Genomic DNA, 22,144 nt, shown 5'->3' on the forward strand with positions numbered 1-22,144 from the left:
GTTTATATTTGAGGCGATAAAACAGGCAATGCACGCTTATTTGGGTAAATTGCGCAGTTTGACTAATCGCAAAAAATGCACGTAGAAAAAAAATTATAAACAGATGAACTTGAGGAATTTACACACTTAGCTCACATTATTTCACTCAGATCAGAGCAGGTTCTACAATCGAAATGAACTTTACTTATGTATTTATTTATTTATAGTCATAAACGTTCCAACATTTTTTTTTTTTTTTAAACAACACAAAGTACTCAAAATACTTTTTTTTTGGATGTGGGAGTCTTTAATAATTGAAAAAAAACCAACCGATTTCCTAAAATTGAAACGAAAAAACGCGATCAGGAACAAATCTCGATTATTTTTATTCGCAACTGTTTTCTCACTAATTTAAATAATGGAAAGTGTCACATTTTAAGCAACATTTTGCAGAATAAAATGAACCTGTGTGTGTGTGTGGGGGGGGGGGGTCAATATAAAAGTGAGTTCATAAAATTATCTTTGCACTAGAACTTTTCTTGGGGTACCTCCCGAAGACAAAATGTTTCTGACAAAGGCTCTTCAATTTACGAGTTCCGCTCTTACGGCGTATAATTTTGATTGACTTCGGAAAGCACTTAAAGTTATGGAACAATTCAAGTGACTATACAAAAACACTTGGACTCTATAAATGGATAAAAAAATAAATAAAAATAAAAAATTGTACGGCGCTAATTGGGCCGGGCGACGTATGTGCATCCTTCCTAACCTGGATATGTCGCATCCCAAACCCTAGTTAAGTTTACATGCTGGGGTTGACAATGAAAGGACGGAGAAGATGCTTTTTCTCACTTCTGCGTGCGTGCGAGGTGAATTCGGGAGAACGCACGCACAGTGACGGGCATGAGGAGGATTGTCAGCACAAACGGGGAGGCGAGCCATTATTATGTGTCCTTTCTTCCTGCCCTGGACCATTCACCACAAATCTTGAGAGGGATTGGGATCAGGATTAGGATCGCGGGCAAATTTCCGAGCACTTGGAGTCGCTGTAATCATGGAACCCCCGCAGAGAAATCCCTCTTTCTGTATAGCACTTGACTCCCATCAACCAAAAATGCTGAATTTGCACCATTTTGTTAAATTAAATGTTTAAGACGTTGTTTTTGAAAAGCAAGTGTCTCTAAAATGTGTCTTTAAATAAAATGACAAATCGCAAAATGTGGATATACATGTTTTCTTTTGGAGCATAACAAAATTGCATCCTACATTTCAAAAGTGAATTGCATATTATTGCAACAGTTCTTCACCGCACAGCAAGGTTGCTGCTGCTGACATCTTGAATAAGACGTCATTCATAATTTGCATCATTAGTATGGAAATGTCCAGGTCCCATCTGGGTAGCAAAACAAAAGACCTCGACGGGCGTGAAAGAAAATGACGCATGCAAACATATTTGTGCGGCAGTAAAGCGGTCAAAAGTGCTGCAAAGTCAAGCGGCTTTTATTGCTTCCTCAAACGCAATCAAAAGGCAAATTAATCATACACACACACACACACGCACGCACGCACGCACGCACGCACACACACACATTGTTTGCGTGTTATGAATGTGCCGTTATTATTTGCCGTCCTTCCCTTAGAAACAAATTGAACATTTATTGCATATATATTAAAAATTATCTGTGGTGCTTGATGTCTCAGTTATTGAGGCGCACTAAGAGGTGAGGTCCCAGCAGATCAATTTCGCTTGTTGGTGGATGTTTGGGGAAAATGCCTGCACGGCTAAATTGATTCAGAAACAAATTCATAACTTGGGGGGTTTAAACTGCGCCCCCCCTTTGCATTCCAATTACCGACTACCGTTGGGCGATTCATTCAAGTTTATTTATCAGGATATTATTTTTTCTTAAAAATAGATTCTTATCACAACTCGGTATCAGTATCGGCTAATCTCCCTTATGGTCATGGATGATCCATATTGGAATCGGCAGCATAAAACTGTATCATATCCATCAACTCCATCTGTACTGACAACATGGCAACAGAAAGAAGCCAGTGGCAGTTTGTCATGATAGACATTCCTACCAAGAAAAGAAAAAATAATAATTTTCCAACCAAAGATTGAACTTTTAATTTCTTTTTTATTGACCTACTCCAGCCCATTTTTTGTCGCGAGTCAAGATACATAGGTTTGATGCACTGGGTTTTGGGTGGCTCGGCAAACATAGCCATTAAGCACTCACAATGCTTTTTTTGTGCACTCCATGTGGAAACGGAGGCCCGTCCCCGACCGTCGCACCCACGACAAACTGGGGCGAGAGCAGGCTCCGTTCTTTGTGTGCCCGCCACCAGATGAATGGCCCGTGTCAACCGCGTGATTAGTTTGCGCTATTAAATTGTCAAAAAGGAAGATTTTTTTTCCCAAAAGAATTATGGAATTCAGACTTGTGTGCGACTGGCGACGAGGGGTAGGGGGATACTGGGGGGTCGGGTTGAAGGTCATGCAGAGTTCTCAGCACTTTGCAAGGAAGCTCTCCGGACACTACATTAGGTACATCTCCAGAATCTATCAGAGATACTGCCTTCAGAAATGATGCTTACTTATTACACATATTCACATTTGAAGTGAATTGAGGAGCTTTAATTAGATAAAACTAGTCCTTCACTGATATCTGGTGGCATCTACATGTAATCCTTTTATGGGGGCATCAGTTATTGAAGGATTCATAATTTTGCTGGCTCTCTGTGTGTCTGCATTTTATTGGTTTGCGGGATCTCTGGAAAAGCATATTTGTAATAGTTTTGTAAGAACTGATGTTGCAGTATCGCTGTGTTTTGTGAAAAGCTATTTTTTGTACTTTTTTCAGAGTATTTCTGTAATTGCTGGATTTACTCTGTACAAAAGAAGCTGCAGCTCAGCACTTTACAGGATCTCGGTGTGAAAAAAATGGCTACATTGGATAATGAGATTCTACATGTTATAGTTTTGCGGATTGATTCTTTTATATTGAATAGTTTTTCGGGATGTCTGTGTGCTAGTCTTTATTTTGCAGGGTTGGAGGCTTTATATTTGGATCTTTACATTAAAGTAGCAATATTTGCTAGTTTTTCAGGATCTGTGTGTGAAACAGGTAGGCGTAAACAAAAGGCATTACAAGAATGATTTGGTCAGTGTTACAATTCAAAGGCGTGCGTTGCTCGCCTGTTTAACGCCAGCATGTCATGCCCACCCCGCCCACTCCATCTTGGAACCCCCTTCTCTTTCTTCCCTTTCAGCTCTTTCTCGTCGCACCAACGTTTTGTGTTAAATGTTAACAAGTCAACGCAGTGCTTTTAATGGCCCACAACAAATGTGTGTTGACTCCAACACTCGCCTCCATTGTGACTATTGTGCGCCTGCCCCGGCCGGTTAGATTTATCTATTTTTGATATCAAATTCCTTCTGTCATCAAGACTGCTCTCCTGTTGACTTTTCTTGACCCCCTTTGCCCCCGTTGTTTCAACATTCCCATATTTAACGCAAGACCTTAAACGCCCCACCCCACCCTGGCCACCTCAACAAAAACTTCAATGCTGTGGGCGTCCTTTTGTCGGCATGTGCTGTTTGCTCTGTTCTTGAACTTCAGTGTCCCGCTACTTTGAACCCTGAGCAGCAATTCCTGAACGCATAACTACTTTCTTCTGCTTGTCGTGTCTTTGATAGGTTAAAAAAAAAAAAAAAAAAAACACCTGTGGATAAATTATGACTCGGCTTTTATTGCTCTGCTTATTTTGTATTTCTATATTATTTTGGAGTTCAGAATTTTAAAAGAGGTGAATATATCTTGCTAGGTAAAAGGCCGTCTGATACAGACTGGATACCGCTTATAACCAAGTTACTGGGTTTTGTGTACAAAGCAAGTTATACAAACTTAATTGAGCTAAGGCATGTATTTCACATAAGAAAAATATCACTGTGACCCCCACCCCCTAAAAGTCACAAAAATAAGTGTACTGAAATGATCTAATCTCAATTTACTCACAAATGCACTTACTGAGTGTGAATTCTGTTAATTGAACAGAACACATTTGTTCCTTCAATCTCTTGCGTAAAAGCTACAAATGTATTTTACGTTCGGCAATCTAGTGGAAGAGCATTTGACTGTTGTGTTTGTCATGACACGCCACAACCATAGAATGATGGCCAAGGATACATTTACAAAAACTATGGAAGCAATCCAAGCTCCCTTGAATGCATTTCGACATTTTATGTCTTGGACTGAGAATGCGTCATAACTCAATGGATCCCAGGCCACCATGGTATCCTTTGCTTTCACGAAAGGATGTCTGTATCTTCCTGCATGATGTCCATGTCGTCCATACAAGCCTCCCTGGGCCTTCCCAGCTTGCTAATTAGTTAAACAAACGCTCCAACTAATGATCCCACTGGCATGGTGAGCTTTTGGGGCTTTTTGTTCGCCTTTTTCCTTGCTGGAAACTTGGCCCTCGCTGACCCGAGCTATCACGGGCGCTGTGGCGATGGCCGGACCGCCCTGTCCGGAGACCGGCCAACCCCCTCTCACCCCTCGCAAGGGTCAAAGGGCGGCGTCCAAGGGCCGGGGAATGCCACCACCAGCTGCTAGCGGTGACACGGCATACAAAAGGGGCTTGGTGAGCGATCTGTCTGCGGGCTGTCATAGTTGTGACAGCGCTGGAGACATTTCTTGACTTATTCACTCGCAGGGTCCAAAATACTCTCGGATAAAATTGATGGGTGCGTGTAGATGCTAAAATGAGTCATAAAATATCACAATTTCCAAGCATGTGTGCTTGAGACCTTTTTGCGGTCCACTCATAATAGACATAACAAATTACATGTTGAAACTGACTCTAACCTTGTATGTCTGAGTTTCATGTTTCAATGGCAAGTAATCAAACTTTGGCAAAATTCAAATTATGGCATATTCTTATCACCTAGATTTTTGTGGTTCAAAGGTTCAAATTTAGTAGCAAATTTCAAGAAGAAATTTGTCTTTGAAGGACTCCTGTGAATCCCCATAAAATAGTTGCTTCAAACCAAAATGACAGACTTTATGGTCAGGCATGACCATACTACTTGAGATGTCACGATGGACAGTCAACTATCAAATTATACATATGCTGCCAAGTATTTCAAAACACATCGTCAGTGATGTAACCTGGGGTTTTCCGGTGTTTCGGGTCTTTCAATATCAGACACCCTTGCCTGGCTGGGGTTGATCAGGCCGTGCACGACTTGACCTTGTCCTCAAGGTTCTCAGCTCAAATGACCCTAAAAAGGCCATTTGAACCAAAATGGCAGACATCCTGCTACATCGGATGCAGACATCGGATATGGCTTCTCGAGACTGTTTTGTTACCCTACTCATGAGTCATGACAGGCCCAAATGGCCAACAAGCATGTTTGCGGGTGCCCACCATTAGCTGCGTACTGCACCGCGGAGGTCCCGGCCGGGGCTGACACGGTTCCTAATTGCGGGCCCCGACGTGGAGCGCCTGCAGGCAGCTGAAGGAGCAGCTTGTCAGCCTCTAATTGACAAGGCCTTGTCTGTGGCGGCGGCAGCTGCTCCTAAGCACCGCGCCACGCACAATCAGCGCCGCGACACGGTCCCGATGTCGCCCCGAGGACACTTTTTGCGAGGGGTGGGCGGGAAAAAAAACACAGTGGTTAAAGGGAGATTTATTGAAGCTCCCTTTGGGCCATGTGGTATTAAGTAGGCAATATAAGGGCCTTATTGGGTGCAAAGGGGAGGCACGCTGCTAGTATTAATAAAAGAGGCCAATTAGAGCGGACAGGTGATATGAATCACTGCACAAACAAGACAAGCAAATAAAAGCAACCTACATCATCACTTTGTCATATGCGAGAGGAAAAAAAAAACAACCTGTCCCATAAATGTGCACTGAGCCTATAATTTCAGCTGCCGCCTAATGTGACACATTTTTACAGGTGAGGTAGGGGAGCAAACAACAACACTGCATCCACACATAAATGCGTTCATTTTCAAATTCAAGACGCTATGGCAATCTCCAGCGAAACCCAATGGCAAAACCAAAAATTGGTCTTTGCTTTGGCACTGGTTTGTCACATGCTTCGAATTTGGTAGCGGGTGAACAAAGTCGATAGGACAAGTCCACTATTAGAAAAAAAAACATTAGAAAATGACCCCAAAATGGCCACTTTCAACCAAAAGAATAGACTTTTTTTTTAGCATTGATTTTGAGACATTTGAGTTGGTCAACTTATGAGAGACATAATTGTTAGATTTCATGAGATCATCTTTAAGGGGATGTCGGGAAATGTTCAAAATGGCCCTGGAAAAGCCACTTTGAACCCAAAAGGTACACTTTCGGTGTATTTTTAAACATGGCTTCTTGAATTTATTTATGAATATACTCTTGATAATTTTTGCTATTAATTTTCGCGTCACAAAGTTGAACTCACGACAAGTTTGTCCTTCAAGGACCAAAATGACCGCAAATCAGCTACTACAAACCAAAATGGTGGGCCTCCTGAGTTTTCACTGGGATTTATTCTAGAGATTTTTTAGTGAGTCTACTCATGGTAGGTATTGCTATTCAATTTCATTTTGCAAAACAAAACATATCTGCATACCGCAGCATAACAGCATATTTGTTCAAAATCATATTTTTGCAATTTCGGCTCGACGACAGCAATAGCTGAAGTAATTTTTAGCTCTATGCAGGTTTAACTGGGAAATTAATGGGGAATGCATCTTTACAAGGATCTGCACCAACAATCAATTCATTATTCAGTGGTTGTTCTATGAACCCAATCCTTGTCTCTTAAGCTGAATGCACCAAGAACAAGTACATTGTTTCCGTTGATAGAAGAGGAAAAAGTTTTCCTGCACTTTCCCACTGCCTGTAAAAGAAAACTTTTGCCTTTTTTTTAAAGACCCCTTTGAGTCTAAAATGGTGATTTCTTCCCTCCCGGGACATGGCTCCTCTTTTCTTTGCGCCGGACAATGGCAACAGTGCAGCACCCTGCCGATGCGCCACAGTTGGGGATCCCCCGGATTGCTTTGGACATCATTGGATTTCATCAATCAAAATGACTGCGGTTTTCCATAAAAATGCGGAATTTGGTGGATGGAAGTGAGCGGCGCAAGGTAGCGACATAAGAAAGCTGTCCGGGCGCCATGATAAATGGGCATCCTTTGATTTAGGGGGGAAAAGCTAAAGAAATAAACACACAACTCTACATAAAATGCAACATTGTTGTAGTCAGACACATGATTAGGTACACCTGCACCATGTAATCACAACCAATACAGGCCGTGCCGCCAACTATTGAGCATTGACAATAATGCTTAGTTTTTAGGTTTTGATTGGACAAAACGTGGATTGTTGCGGTTGTAGCCACAGTGGGAAAATACCTTTGGAATCAGACGGCTCTAAAGATGTTTTCCGTTATCCCGCAGTGACATTTTGTCCCGCCTCGGGTCATGGGGGTGAACGCTCGGTGATGAATGGCACCTGAAGGAAGAGGCACACAGTACGTTGAATAATTGTTTAATTGTGCTAACATCGTGCTAATGTCACGTGTGCTATTAGCCTCAACACAGTGGAAACTTGAAGACTGTGATTCCCAACCACAGAGATCATTTCACTTTAATACTCTGAAAATGATCAAATATTAAAGTGTCAGAAAAGTCTAAGGAAAAGCAAAACACAGAGATTCCAATGGCTTCTTTTCGCAATCCCATCGAGTAAATACAGCAGTGCAATGGCGAGGTTTGCTTGTCGGGCTTGAAGAATTGTTTAATTTTGATGCGGGCGGCGGCGGCCTTTCCTGAAGTGCGGTCTGCACATGTAATTTCCCCGCTCCCATTTCTGTGCTCTCCTCCTTTATTGCGCCACCGCCTGCGCCTGCTGTAAAAAATCTCTGTAATCACATTCGACCTCTTCCTCTTTTTCTTCTCGCAGAACTTGAACAGTGCTGCTAGGAGAAGTGGTACTTTAGAAATTGTCATTAAACAAAAAAATAATTAAGGAGAAAATGGCCTTTCACTGTATAACTTCCAAGTGCAGTGAAACCATGGGAGTGCCATAAAAGGTCTTCCACTGTGCTGTGGGAACTAAAACCATATCTAATGACTACAAATGAGGTATTGATGATCATCTATCTGTGCCAGCGATGTATAATGACAGGTAGAATAACTTAAATACTCTTTCACTATAAGGCACAAGGTACCGGCTCTTAATGAGATAACCTTGGCTGTCACACAGCAATCGCTGCTTTGATTGGTGGCAAATAAAGTCGACTTTGTTCACCCCCCCCCCCTTTTTTTAACTGTGCCTACTTGTACACGTCTGTGAGATTACCCATGCTCTGTCTAACCCGCCTCTGCATCCATCATACAGCGCGTCGTGCCGGATTTGCACGGACCACAAAAGTAGTCCAGTGGGCTCGACTAAACACAGCAAAAGTAAATGCATATAAATTGAGACAGGAACGTCACTAAGTCGAAAGATGCTGCCTCGAGAGAGGAGTGACCCGATTGGTTTGTTTTTCCAAGATACGAGATGTCGTTTGAATAATTGTTTGCTTTGCCTTGTGAGCAAAAATGGGAGATTTGAATTTAATGCTAATAGAAAATGGAGAATGCTGTAGGGCTATTCTTTCACGAGGTTCCCGCCTGCCACTTCCAGCCAGGGTCCCAAACTTCGATCTAGCTTGGCTGTCAGTCAAACGCGTGACAGGCAGCAACATCAACACACTAATGTTCTATTTGTCTCCTTTAGAGCTTCCTGGAGGGCCGGGATTGGCTGAGGTGTCCGGACGGCGGGATGATTGATGACGGCGAGGGCAAGGCCGAGCACTGGCAGCATAAAGCCCCATAGACGCCTCAATAAAGAGCCCCGGATAGTGGAGAGGCGGGCCCTCCTCATCACCCGCTCAATAGAACAGTTCCCCCCCCCCCCCCTCTTCTCTCGACCCCCGCCCAACATCCAACCTCTGAGGAGGATGTTGCCCGGTAATCACTTTATCCCGTCTGCAGCAGGATGAGAGCAACAGTGACAGTGGATGTGTTGGAGGGTGAAAATGGCTTCTACTTGAGAGTTGCTGGTGGTGTTGGGGTTCCAGATTGGGGAGTCAAAGTGAGAACTGGATGATCCCAACTTTCAAAAAAGTGATTAATGCCGACGATGCCGTCAGCAACTCTGGTGACCGCCGTGCAGCCAACAACAAGAAAGCTGACCTCGTCAATGAGAGCACGATAGCTGAGATTCCTGTGGTACCCCCCCCCCCCCCCCCCCCCACTGCAAACAACCTCAACTACACCCCCCCAGGACCCTCGCCCCTCCGTCGGTGCACAGCAGTATTGAAAAGCACAATTAGGTGGCATTCTGCTCCGAGCGCCGGACTACATGACGTCCTGCAGATTGACAGGAAATCCCGATGACCGCCATGGTTTACTCTGCGGGGTTTGTCACTGTGTTCCAAATCATTCACTCCAAAGACGTCCATAATCGCAAGTGTCTGAAATTGGATTGGTTCAGTGCTTACAAAGTTGAAACATACAACACAAGTTAACGTGATGAAACCGCACATTAGTTTTGGTTATTCTTATAATCAGTAGATGACATACCGACTTATGTTTGCAACACCATTTTTTAGATTTTTTTTTAAAGTTGTCATAGTGAATGCTTGAAAGCCTAAAAGTATTTAAGTTGACAACTCATTGAAGTCAATAAAATGTGTTCTACATGAATTTCTAGTTCACTTGCATTTCTTTTAATAGTAATCGTAACCGACAGGACTGGAATATTTATAAATGTGAATTTGAAACATTAATTTATTCCTAGTGTTTTCCGGGGGGAAAAATTGTGTAGTAAATTGCAATCACAATATTGAATTTATTTGCTGTCTAAATTTTCATAATTTCAAATGAGTGTTCTATCATTCTCTCCGTTAAGATACAGAAACACAGATTTTATCACAAATAAACAGCTTACAGATTTGTACGTCGTAGCATTTACTCAATACATTACTCAAATTCGGCTGGACTGTTGGCTATCAACATTTAAATTTACATCAAACACTTCATTTAATGCAATTATTGCGCTGCGGTGTCGCTGTTGTTGTACGCGGCTGGAGGGTCAACACAAGGCCGAGATGTGCACTGAGGGAAATTATTGGCAAGCGGAGAATCATCACAGCCTAATCTGATTTCCCAGCTCCGATAATGGATGCTCGGATAAATAAGAAAAAAAAATCTCCAGGAAGACTTGTGCAAATGAAAAAGGATTCCTCCTGACATAATGGACGCCTGTAATGAGCAATAATCTGTCTAAGAGCTTCTCACACTCTTCTTACACACATGCACGCACACACACACGCACACATTAATGACCAAGGAATGATGAAAACAGACAGACAGACAGTCAGACAGTCAGACAGTCAGACAGACAGTCAGACAGCTGGACTGATGGACGGATGGACATGAAGCAAAGTTGCCTTGTGCAAACCAGTATGAAACAACAGCAGTGAGAAAGTGTTTGCGGGATAATAGATCATTCCCACAAGAGGCAACCATGAAAACAAACTCTTCATCTTCCTCACCCCCCTCCACAACCATACCCACCCCACCACCCTTTGCCTCCAGCAGCATCCTGACACCATCCATAAATTATAGCAGATTTTCATATTTCAAATTTCATCTGCATTCATGCAGTCCTGGCAGAGGCAAGAAGCAAACGCCCCCCCCCCCCCCCCCCCCCCATAGCAGCTCCCCATCCTCGTCCTCCCCAGTAGTGGCAACGACTGCTGCCTGGCTGGCTGCTTGGCCCCAGAGACCCTCCGCCCTAATTGAATTGCATCCTGTGATTAGATTATCCTTGCAGCAGCTTGCTGCCAATCTGAAGTATGGCCGCCTTCTATCCTACTTAACCCCTCGGCCCCCCGCCCCGCCGCTCCAGCCACACACACATAAACACACACACGCAAGCACACAAACGCATACGCACACTCAAGGCAGAGTGCCCGATATATTCAGCGGCCATCAGAGTTGGCCCGATTGGTTATTTTTCTTTGGCCGAGTCTAGCCTCGTAAAGACGGCCATCTTTCACCGGCTGGCAGGCCCCGCCCACCTGCATCTAGTTCGGCCATGTTGGGCTTCAGATTCGCCAAAGAGTGGAGATAAAATGAGTAATAATTATAGTACTGTATTGCCAGTCGCTCTTTGACAGGAACAAAAAGTTAACACACCAATAAAAACTGAACACACATGCAAGGAACATGGAACAGACGTCATTATTTTTCAAAATGCATAAGTGAAAAATAATAAATCTTGAGGTTCAGTGTCCATTTTGTTTGAGCCACCATATGGATCAATTTCAGCTTGTGGAGTCAATTGTCCAAACAAACAAAGCAATGTAAAGCATCTAAAAGCGGAATGGTCTCATCTCAAGCTAGACGTGACTGTGTTATACCGGAGTACAGAAGAATAAACAATGGAGGAGGAAGAAATCATGTGATGTAATTACAGGAAGCAATAGACCGTAAACACATCATAACACGACTTCTGTTGCATATGCAAGCACGTGCGTGCGCACAAACATTGCGGTTTTTGCATCAGGTCGCGCATGAAATGAAAAGTCACCCGAGGTAACGTCTGCAGTTATCACGTAAGGAGGGGCCTTGTTCTGTCTCCGTCTATCACTTTTTTATCTATCATCCATTTATCCCTCCATTCATCCATCCGTCAATCCATCCATCCGTCCTTCCATCCATCCATCCATCCATCCATCCATCCATCCATCCATCCATCCATCCATCCATCCATTCATGGGTTCCTTGTGTGTGCCCGTGTGTCTCTGTGAACTCCACTTTTCCTAATTATTGAATTAGCGGCATTAAGTGAGACGTTCTCTTCTTAGCCACCTGCTCCCCCCAGCCCCCAACCACCCCTTAACCCTATGCTCCTCTCTTCTTATTTTCCACCATCCATCTTTGGCCGTTAGCGTAGCCTCTAAAAGCTTTCTGACTGCTCCATAATGGGGGACAGCGCGGGGTCAGGGGGGCTGCTGGACTGTGTGCTCAACGTCTCTGCAGTGGACTACACCGGTGTTGGGGGGCTGCAGTAGGGGTCACGCGTTTGTGCTTTACATTTCCCAGAATATATTGCAGAGGTTTCTACATACTATAAAGACGATAGAAAACCACAGTGCACTGTCCAATTGATTTGCATTTCAAAAACCAGAATAAGAAATATTACTGTTGATGTGAGTAATGTAAATCTAAACAAAAAATAATTTCAATTGAGAACAAAGATATTTTTGTCTATATTGTTTCTTTAACATTTTAAATATTGAAAATAAAAATTGATATTAATTTACAAAATGTATAAAACAATAAAGAAACATTTAAATCTATTCCAAAAATGTGCCTAAGGTTTGATAACATGTCATGCCCATATCCAAACAACAAATTGGTTGTTACCCTGAGGCACTTGTGATGTCAGTTTCAGTCATCAGCAAGTGGCAAAATGGCCACCCCACAACATTGGATAAGAACGGGTGGATTCGCTGCTTAATTCATTTTCTACAAACACAATATTGATCAGAAAACTATGTTTAGACAAGCAGAACAGCATAGAACATAATATTGTAAAGAGAACATTTGATGCTTTATTAAGAATTTAGGATAAATATCCCACATCATTTTTATTCTAGTTTTTTAACAGTAATGGATAAAGAATTGTGTCACAAATAAAATTTCCTACTTATTTACATTTTAGTCAAAATTTCTATTTTTCCTAATGATTTTTTATGATTAAAAAATGTAAAGTTAGTCTGTGTTTTCCATTCATCCATACATACATTTTCATCACCTCTTATCCTGTCGAGGACTGCTGGTTTGGTTGACTTAATTGATTCGTGGTAATTTAACATGAATATTATAGAAATAAGTAACAAGATTGCAAATATTTTGATGCCTGTTCATGAACAGTAACATCTATGAACCAATCTCCTTTATTAGCTTTTTTTTTTTTTTTTTTTAATGTCTACTTTTTTGAGTAGGGGGGGGGCTACTAGAGGGTGGCGTTTATTGGCCAACAGTGTCTGCTTGGAGATGGAGGCTGCATGCATGTGTGCTTTCCCACCTTGCAGCACAGTGCTCATTTACCTAATGCTCGCATGCGCAATGCCCATTTGTCATCAGTGACACACACACACATACACACCAGTCACGGACCACCTTAATAACAATTTTTACCCGCCCCCCACATCACCCCCTCTTTCCATCTTGTCTCTGCTGCTGGCTGTTTAAACTCACATCCCCCCTTTAACGTCTCACTAATGTAATTAGAGGCTGGCTAATGGCTCTCCTTCTGCTCTGCCCACGCACGCACGCACGGACACACAAAGGCAACATCTACAAAGTAAGAAGGAGGGAAAAGATCAGAGTGGAAGATGAGAACTCTGTGTTGATGTGCATGTAAGTGAGGGTTTTTGAAGAAGGGGGTCGGGGGGAGTTGGCTGCTGATCCACTGACCCCTCCTTCCAATTCCCCCTCTCCCCGCTGGGGAGTTAATCTATACGGGGCGGGTTGGGGGGTAGGCGAGGCAGAGACAGGTGCATTTCTGGGCAAATTGAGTTAGCCGAGACATGCCACATCCAATTGGGCCAAATTGATGTGAGAGTTTGCGATGTCTGCCACGGCCATTACAGCAAAGGTCAGCGTGACGAGACAATGACATCAATCCCGTCCACGTGGAGCGACGGGTACCGGTCCCGCCGAAAGCTGCTTCTGATTCTCATGCAAACCTACGAGGAGGAGGAAGCAGAGGGCGGGTGGGACGATGGCTTTTAAAATAAAAAAAAGACACAAGAATAAAAGACAAACAAGAGCCCATCTGGCCCCTTCCGTCATGTTGTTGCTCTTACATAACTGAAGCTACTTGGCTCATCTTAAGGTTCATCGATGAGTATGACATGAAAAATGCAACGCTCAAACTCAAACTATTAAATAAAATGTATCCTATTAATCGAACTTGTTTCCAGACCTTACCCTTTACCCCACTCAAAATTCAAATTAAGTGTACAAAATGGTCATAAATATGTTATTTTTTTAGGAAATACAATACACAAAATAATCCTCCAGTCTTTTTTTAAAAACATGTCATTGGGGGAAAAAAATTGTCCCTACTGAAGACATATTTTGTTATAAGTTTGTACAATGAGTAATAAAAATGCGACCTTGTGATCACAGCTATATTGTTGACAATTACGTAAAATGGTATGTGCAAAAATAATGGAAAATAAGCCACATGCTGCTTCACCGGGACTATTATTACTATGACAACTGTGCAACATTTAAATAAGAACCTGCCGGTGTTTAAATCTTAAAATAGGAATACTGCTGCTATGTGAGTACCGCTAACAATAAAATTTTAATGATAATATTTTTCACCTCCTATCCAATTGCAATATTAGAAATGAAATGAGACGTGCTTTTTAGTTGGAATGAACACCGTGTCAGTATTGGCACAATAAAGTTCTCATATGACGCATCCATTGAGGCTTTTTCATCTTTTTTTTCAGCACTCGCGTTGCAATCTGGTGCATCACTGCCAGTGTAATTGTTCTTATGAACACATATTGCCTATCAATTTCATCTCCGGCGTGCCGGCGTGGCCGCTTTGGGGTTCTTCGACGCCCCGGCTCTCCTCTTGGCAAATCCAATAGAAACTTCATCATACTGTCACCTCGTGGGTTTTGGGAGCGCGCCTTCCATTTTGAGAGCCGTCTCCGATGATCACATTAAGCTTTATTGCTCCTCTTACGCTTTCCACCGAGTCCATATCATCCCTGGGGCCGGCGGGCTTTCATTCCGAGGATTCGGCCTGCACTTGGGACCGGGCCCGGACGACCTTTGACCCCCACCTGATTTCCACCGTAGCGAACACGTGGACTGAAAAAGACTACAGGATCCATTTCGAAAACACTGCACGCAAAACAGCGATGCATAAACATGAATCCTAATGCGACGATTCATCATTAGGTGACCGGGGGCCTTTGGGGTCCCCTCGGTGGGTTCTGATCAAATTTGCAGCCGGCGATGATGAGGAGGCCTGCATTTGCTCGCAAAGTGCACACGCGGCAATTTGTCACGTCAAGATGAAACAGCGGGAAGGAAGGAGGAGGGAGCATGGGTGGTGTACAATGTCAATGGAGTGAGCAGTCAAACGTGCAAAAGGGGACAAAATCAATGGTTTTGCTTCATGAAGGTGTCCCATTACTTTTGCCAGATTCACATACACAAAGTTTGGGTTTCTTGAGATGAACTGAAAGGGCCAAGGCTAACATTACACACAAAAAGTCCTATTACGCTTCATCTAAATCTGTGTGAGTGAAAACTTCTTTGCTGAAGTAGTCCACCAACCACCAGGGTTTGGCATATCGAGATGCTGATTACACAGCATGACTATTGTACCCATGTGCCTTAAGCTGGATGAAAGTAAAGGCCACTAAAAGATGTCACATAATGTCACTGATGCACCAACGATCACAGGTGCCATTCATTTCATTAAACTGGAGTTCCTCAAGGCATTGTTTGAGGTCCCATCACTTTTGTTAAAACCTACTAAAATACTCCATATTTGTGTCCCAATTCTAAGTCCTTATACTGCATCTTGTATGCCGCCATTTTGGAGCAGAGCTCCCTGAGGAAATGTTTGCAGTCACACTGTTTTCCCCTACTACATGCACCCAGCTCCTTATTAGTGATGTGCCTGGTTCATGTCTTAACGGGCCTTAAGCAAATGAGCAGCGTGACGCCTTGTTGATGCAGGTGGAGGCCGCAGGCCAAATCAAGTGATCATATCCAAATATGAAAGTAATGCTGCTGGGGGTCACGCAGGTGCTTGCATATGATAATGCATCGCGCACGGAGGGAGGGCGTTCATACAAACATCACAAAGCGCCGAATAACACCCGACAACCTTGACATTTTATGATGGATGGCAAAAAACGAGGGGCTACTGTAATTGTGGCCTGCCCGGCTGCGCTTCCTCTTGGCGAGACCCCCCGCCTGCCCGCCCGCACAGCTCCATTAAAAAGCGCTCCATCATTCTCTGCGCCGCCTTGTCGCCTGCCGCTCAGATGACCATTAATCGCCTCATTCCAGTAAAGCCGGTCGCACGCACAAAAGGCCGCTGTCTGTCGCTTAATGCATGTGTGATTAAGCTTTTAGGCATTATTAGCCAGCAGGTCCTTGTATAGAGGGGCCACATGCCTTCAGGGGGCCCGCGGATCGGGTGGGAGGGAGGGGTGGGGTGCACGGCATGGAGAGGGAGGGAGCCAGTTAATGACACTGACCCTCACTTCCCCAACAGCTATTGAATTCAACAATAATAACGGGTCACGCGGCTGATTTATGAGGCCGCCGAGGCCTAATCGCTGTCGATTGCTCATGCGGAGGCGGGAGGGCGGTGCGCAATGGACGATAAAATATGCCTTGACCTCCCAGCGTAAAACTGATGATGCTTCAAGACGCTTTCAAAAACATTTGGGAGGGAATGTGTGGCAACAAGAAGGCAAACAGGACCCGCTGCCCTTCCCCATACATCAGCCCATATGCGCACCCCCTTCAGCATCCCCATGCAATGTCGTCAGCATCCCAACCAATTCATTTTAATGGGGCTTTCAAAATTAAATGTATTATTATTGTTATTGCTCACTTTATATCGTTATTCCTACAATTAGTACACCCCAGTCACTTAGGAAGCTATTTCAAACTGCGCACCACCATCTTAATGCAGTCGTTCAAAAACAGCAAAACAAAAATGTAAATATGTATGTAGTTAGTGATATTACAATTTGCGCACTTCCAAGGGTGCATGCACCAGTTGGTGAATTCTCGCAAGAGCGGAAAGTTTAAAGCCGTGCATCCCCTTCAGAATCCTGAAACAGTTCTTGAAAACAACAGCACAAATAAAAATGTGTCTTCCTATGTCCCGATTCTCATTCCAGAAAAATCGTTAAAAAATGCACGGCCTTCTACATCTTGGCACATAAATACAAATGAAAAGAAAAACTTTCTATCCTGTATAATTCATATTAGAATTTGCTCATTTCCAATAAAACAACAAGAAAAAAATAACACCAAGTAATATTGTTACCTCACTCCAAGTGGTGCGTGCATTAGTATGCGAGTCCCTTTTCCAAATGTTTCAAACTTTTTGTGTTCTTATTCTTCTCATATTGAATTATCATCATCATCTGTATCATTATCTTTGTCATTATTATTATCATTATCACAATGAGAGTTTCAAATAATCATTATTCAATTTGACGCACCATCAGTGGTGCACACACCCGTTTGTAATTCATGCTCTGAAGCAGTCTTTTAAAATTTTGACAGATGGTGCATGCACACTGCTTATTAAAAAAATAAATATCATTAAATTTGTACTCTTGTGCACCCCCTGAAGAATATTCATGCAGCCCTGTTGTGCTCGCACCACTTTGGGAATCATGGACAAAGGGTTCAGCCTTCAATACCCCAGCCAAAACATTCACCCCCCCAACAAAGAGCCACACTAACAGAACCGAGATTTTATAAAGGTCAAATATGTACGAGCTTAATCTTCTCAATTTGTGTATAAAATCACAAGGTGTGCACCCACCATGTCTGCGCCTCCCTGCACAGTACGACTATGCAGCAAACAAGGCACGGTTGTGGTGGAGCAGCCAGGATTGAATTACGAGTTTATTTACAAGCCGAAATCTTATGAAGGCCATCGAGCAGTCGCGTTAAGCAGCTGCCCGACCAAAACGATGACAAGCGCTCCCGATAAGAATTTAATCCCGACGATTTTATGAATCAAATTCCTGAACGCCGGGCAAAGAGATTTAATGATCACGTCTTTTTTTCCTCCGTCCAAATCGGATTTGGACGTCGGGTCGATGGGTATTTGCCTGCGTTAATGTCCACGTGGAGGTTGGAGTCATTTAGGGATTGATCCCCTCGGCCGTGCCAAGGCCACGTCGGAGGCTCGTACATTTCCTGATCTCATCCCTGGAATGAGATTTCTATGCTAATGCAGCAACCACGGGTCTTCTGCCTGGTCACTTAAAGGCTGATGGAGGGACAGATGCGCTTAGGAGGCTCCTGCTTCTTGGCCCTCGCACCCTCACCGCCTTTTTTATGGCCAATCCTTCGTATGGTCAGACCACTTCGATGAACCAAACCAAAATGGCCGACTTTCTTTTCAATTTTGTTTGTTGGTGCTTGAGACTTTTTCATGCGCGCTTTGGACAGCTATGTCCAGCTAATTTAGTGTTGATGGATAAAACTGGTGTCTTTTTTTTTTTTTTACATACAAAGCGCCGCAATTTGCCCGTAGAAAATTGGCAGAAATGATGGCTTCAATATTAAATGGCTGACTTCTTGTCTTGTATCGGTTCTTGAGACATTTTTTGTGTGTCCGATTATAATAACCATGTTTACCAAGTTTCATGTTGACAGCTGAAATTGTCTTCAGGCACTTTTTTTTCTCCCCACTGGAATTTTCCCGAAATAGCTGCTAAAAATGCCTGATTTCCTGGACATTTTGATTTGTGAAAGGGATTGTTTTTTCTGTTTTTTGTTTTTCCAAAGCTCTGGAATTTGCCTAAAATGCCTGCTTCAAACAAAAATAGCTGACTATCTGCTCAAGATATGAATCCCTAAAATTTTGACATATGACATATAAAGACATATAACATTCTAACAGGCTCGTTGCACCACCTGCCGCCTATGAGTGCATCTCTGCCATATTTTTATGCTGGTGTATGCACACACACTTATATACACACACACACACGCACACACGCACTTACACACACACACTCACACACACGCACACTAATTGAATTTTGGTCTTCTCCAGATGTCACGTTCCATCTGCATGCCGAGAAACACGACGTTTCTCGAACACAACTCGCAGCTACTTTGTTGTCACATTTGTCACTGAGTCTGAAACAAGACATTTTGTGTAGCTGTTGAGGGGATTTGTGGCATTAAAAAGCACATTTCCAATCAAATATGCAATATTTTATAGTGTGTGTGTGTGTGTGTGTGCAACCTACTATCAAAGACTGCCTTCTTGCTCTCTATGTGTGTACCAGGGCCTAAAAATTTGATTGTATGTCAAGTGGACTTGATACATGGACTATCTATCTATTTATTTATTCATTTATTTATTGTTTTTGCGCAAATAATGTAACCCTTTTTTTTGCTTGGTGTCCAATTGAGACATCAAGCTTAAACGTTGCTATAAACACACATGCACACAGATAGTGAATGGGAGGCCTTATCAATGATGACAATGAAGAGTGACAGAACGACCCCTCCCATCACTCGTTACCACCTCCCCAAAACATACACACATACACACACACGCACACACACACACACAACGGCATTCCTATGCGGCGGGCGGACAACGAGGATGCAGCATCAGAGTGCACCTCGGTCAAATTGAGGGGAGGTGCCAAGCATTGTGCTGTGATTTATTGAAGTGAGGAACATATTCGCGGGGCCGCCTTCCCTTTGACGAGGACTTGAATGTGAAACTTTAATGGCCACTACATAGACTCACTTTTCATGAGTTGCTTAATTAATGACTGACTGATGTCGAACATGACTATTCACTGTTTTTATGTTTTTCTTGTCCTTCTTTTTTGTACTATTCACATGGGGAAAGAAATCCTTTTATTCTTGAGCATTTTTGGTGGGGGTGCATTCCCCCGTTTTTCAGAATAGCTTTTCTGTTTTTTTCTATAAGATAAAAGATCTGTTTGTTGGAAATATTTTTTCTATTTTTCTAAATTTCTTCCCAGTTTTTTTTTTACCACGTTTTTTGGATTTCTTTCTGCTTTTCGACCCCCTATGGTTTCCTATTTTCCACGTTAATATTATTTAAAAACCGACAAAATCTTAAGACATAAAATTGCAAAAAGCACGATGACAAATAAAACAATCTGTATTTATTTATCGTTTTGAATGACAAAATATGAAAGCTAGACATTTGTTACTTGTTTTGACGTTTTTGTATTTCAGAATATAAACGATACACTATGTAGATTTTTTTTTAATTATTTGCTTTATATTACATTTTACTATAAACCGTCTCATTGTTTGTAATTTAAAGTACCGTAGTATTGACATTGAATATTTTTCTGTTCATTCAAATAATAAATATTAAGGTACAGTATACTTACATCTATATTCATTTACTCCAAATATTTTAGAAAGGCTATATTATCAATTGAAGCAATGACATCAACATGATATTGATCAATCTCGACAGACGAACACGTAAATACATCAAAGCCCCGTTTTTTGTTTTGTTTTGTTCATTGTGTGCCTTGTGCCGGTGTCCCTAATATTATGTATGACCAGTGTCCCTAATGTTATGACCAGTTCCTTGCAGCAGGCGTAAACATGGAAAAAGACGCTTTTTTTCTTTTTTTCAAAAAGAACAAAGAAAAAAAGAGCCGGTGGACTATAGACTGAAAGAATAAAAGAGAGAGAGAGCGAAAGAAAAGCAAGCTTTTAATTGCGTTTGGCCTTGTGCTTCCTTTTGAGCCTGATTCGATTATTTTTGGTGCTTTTCCCCCCTCTTTTTGCTGGACGCCAGACGCGTGGAGGGAGGGAGCTCGGTGTGCTCCATTCGGCCCTTTTGGCTTGCCGTAATTGAATTAGCTCACTTCTTGGCCATCAAGCACCAGCTTGTGTGCAGAAAAGCCAGAAAAAAAAAAGAACATTTCCATAATATGCTGTGCAAACAATAAAAAAAAAAAAAGCTAAAAAACCTACGCACAAAACCTACTGGGGGAGTTACGAGATAAATGACACACCCACACCCACACCCACACACACATACATACATACATATTACACATATATCTATATATCTATATATATACACATCTATCTATCTATCTATCTATCTATCTATCTATCTATCTATCTATCTATCTATCTATCTATCTATCTATCTATCTATCTATCTATCTATCTATCTATCTATCTATCTATCTATCTATCTATCTATCTATCTATCTATCTATCTATCTATCTATCTATCTATCTATCTATCTATCTATCTATCTATCTATCTATCTATCTATCTATCTATCTATCTATCAATCTATCAATCTATCAATCTATCAATCAATCAATCAATCAATCAATCAATCAATCAATCAATCAATCAATCAATCAATCAATCAATCAATCAATCAATCAATCAATCAATCAATCAATCAATCAATCAATCTATCTATCTATCTATCTATCTATCTATCTATCTATCTATCTATCTAATTATTGGATGGATGAATTAAATAGTACATTTAAAGCAAACAAACACGATGCACTTGAAATGCATTTGCACGACTGGCTTTTATGCGGGAAAGTGCTCTATTGAATTGATGGCGCATTTTAAGTGTTCGAACTTGCGTGAAGACAGTGAAATCTGTATTAATATACTCATGAAATGCGTGTCAGCATGATTATTGTTTGATTAGTGGGGTGACTGTTTACTGCAGCACGGGGACGCATAAAAGCAATAATAAAAGCAATTGAGACAATTTGGAAGTCGATTGAATCACAATGGAGACATTTTGATGTCTTTAACGACTATATAATTGGTCTTATAGTTGTTGTATGTTTTTTAAAATAATATATTAAACTTTTAAAGCATTCGTTGTTGTAATAGTTTCATCATTCACATTTCATGACAAAAAAATTGCACCAATGATAGACATTAACGAATTATGAAAGAATTGATAATAATAATAATTATTATCACTTGTAAATAGGCATGAATATTTCATGCCCCCCCCCCAAAAAAATGTACTAAAAATGTTCAAATAAAATTATACAAATAAATGAAATGCATTTACTACAAGTGTTGTTGGGGGATAGAATTGGTTTAGTGGACAAATAATGGAAAAGTAAAATTAATATTGATTTGAAAAACATCATGAAGTTTGTAGAACACTATAAATATTAATGATATTATTACTGGTGAAGATTTCAATAAGAATCTATTTGTATCCTTTTATTCATGAATGGTAATTGGGGTTCATAGATTGTAAATAAATCACTGGTGAAAAATGGCT

This window comes from Syngnathus typhle, linkage group LG1 (assembly GCF_033458585.1).
Source record: "Syngnathus typhle isolate RoL2023-S1 ecotype Sweden linkage group LG1, RoL_Styp_1.0, whole genome shotgun sequence".
Lineage (NCBI taxonomy): Eukaryota > Metazoa > Chordata > Actinopteri > Syngnathiformes > Syngnathidae > Syngnathus > Syngnathus typhle.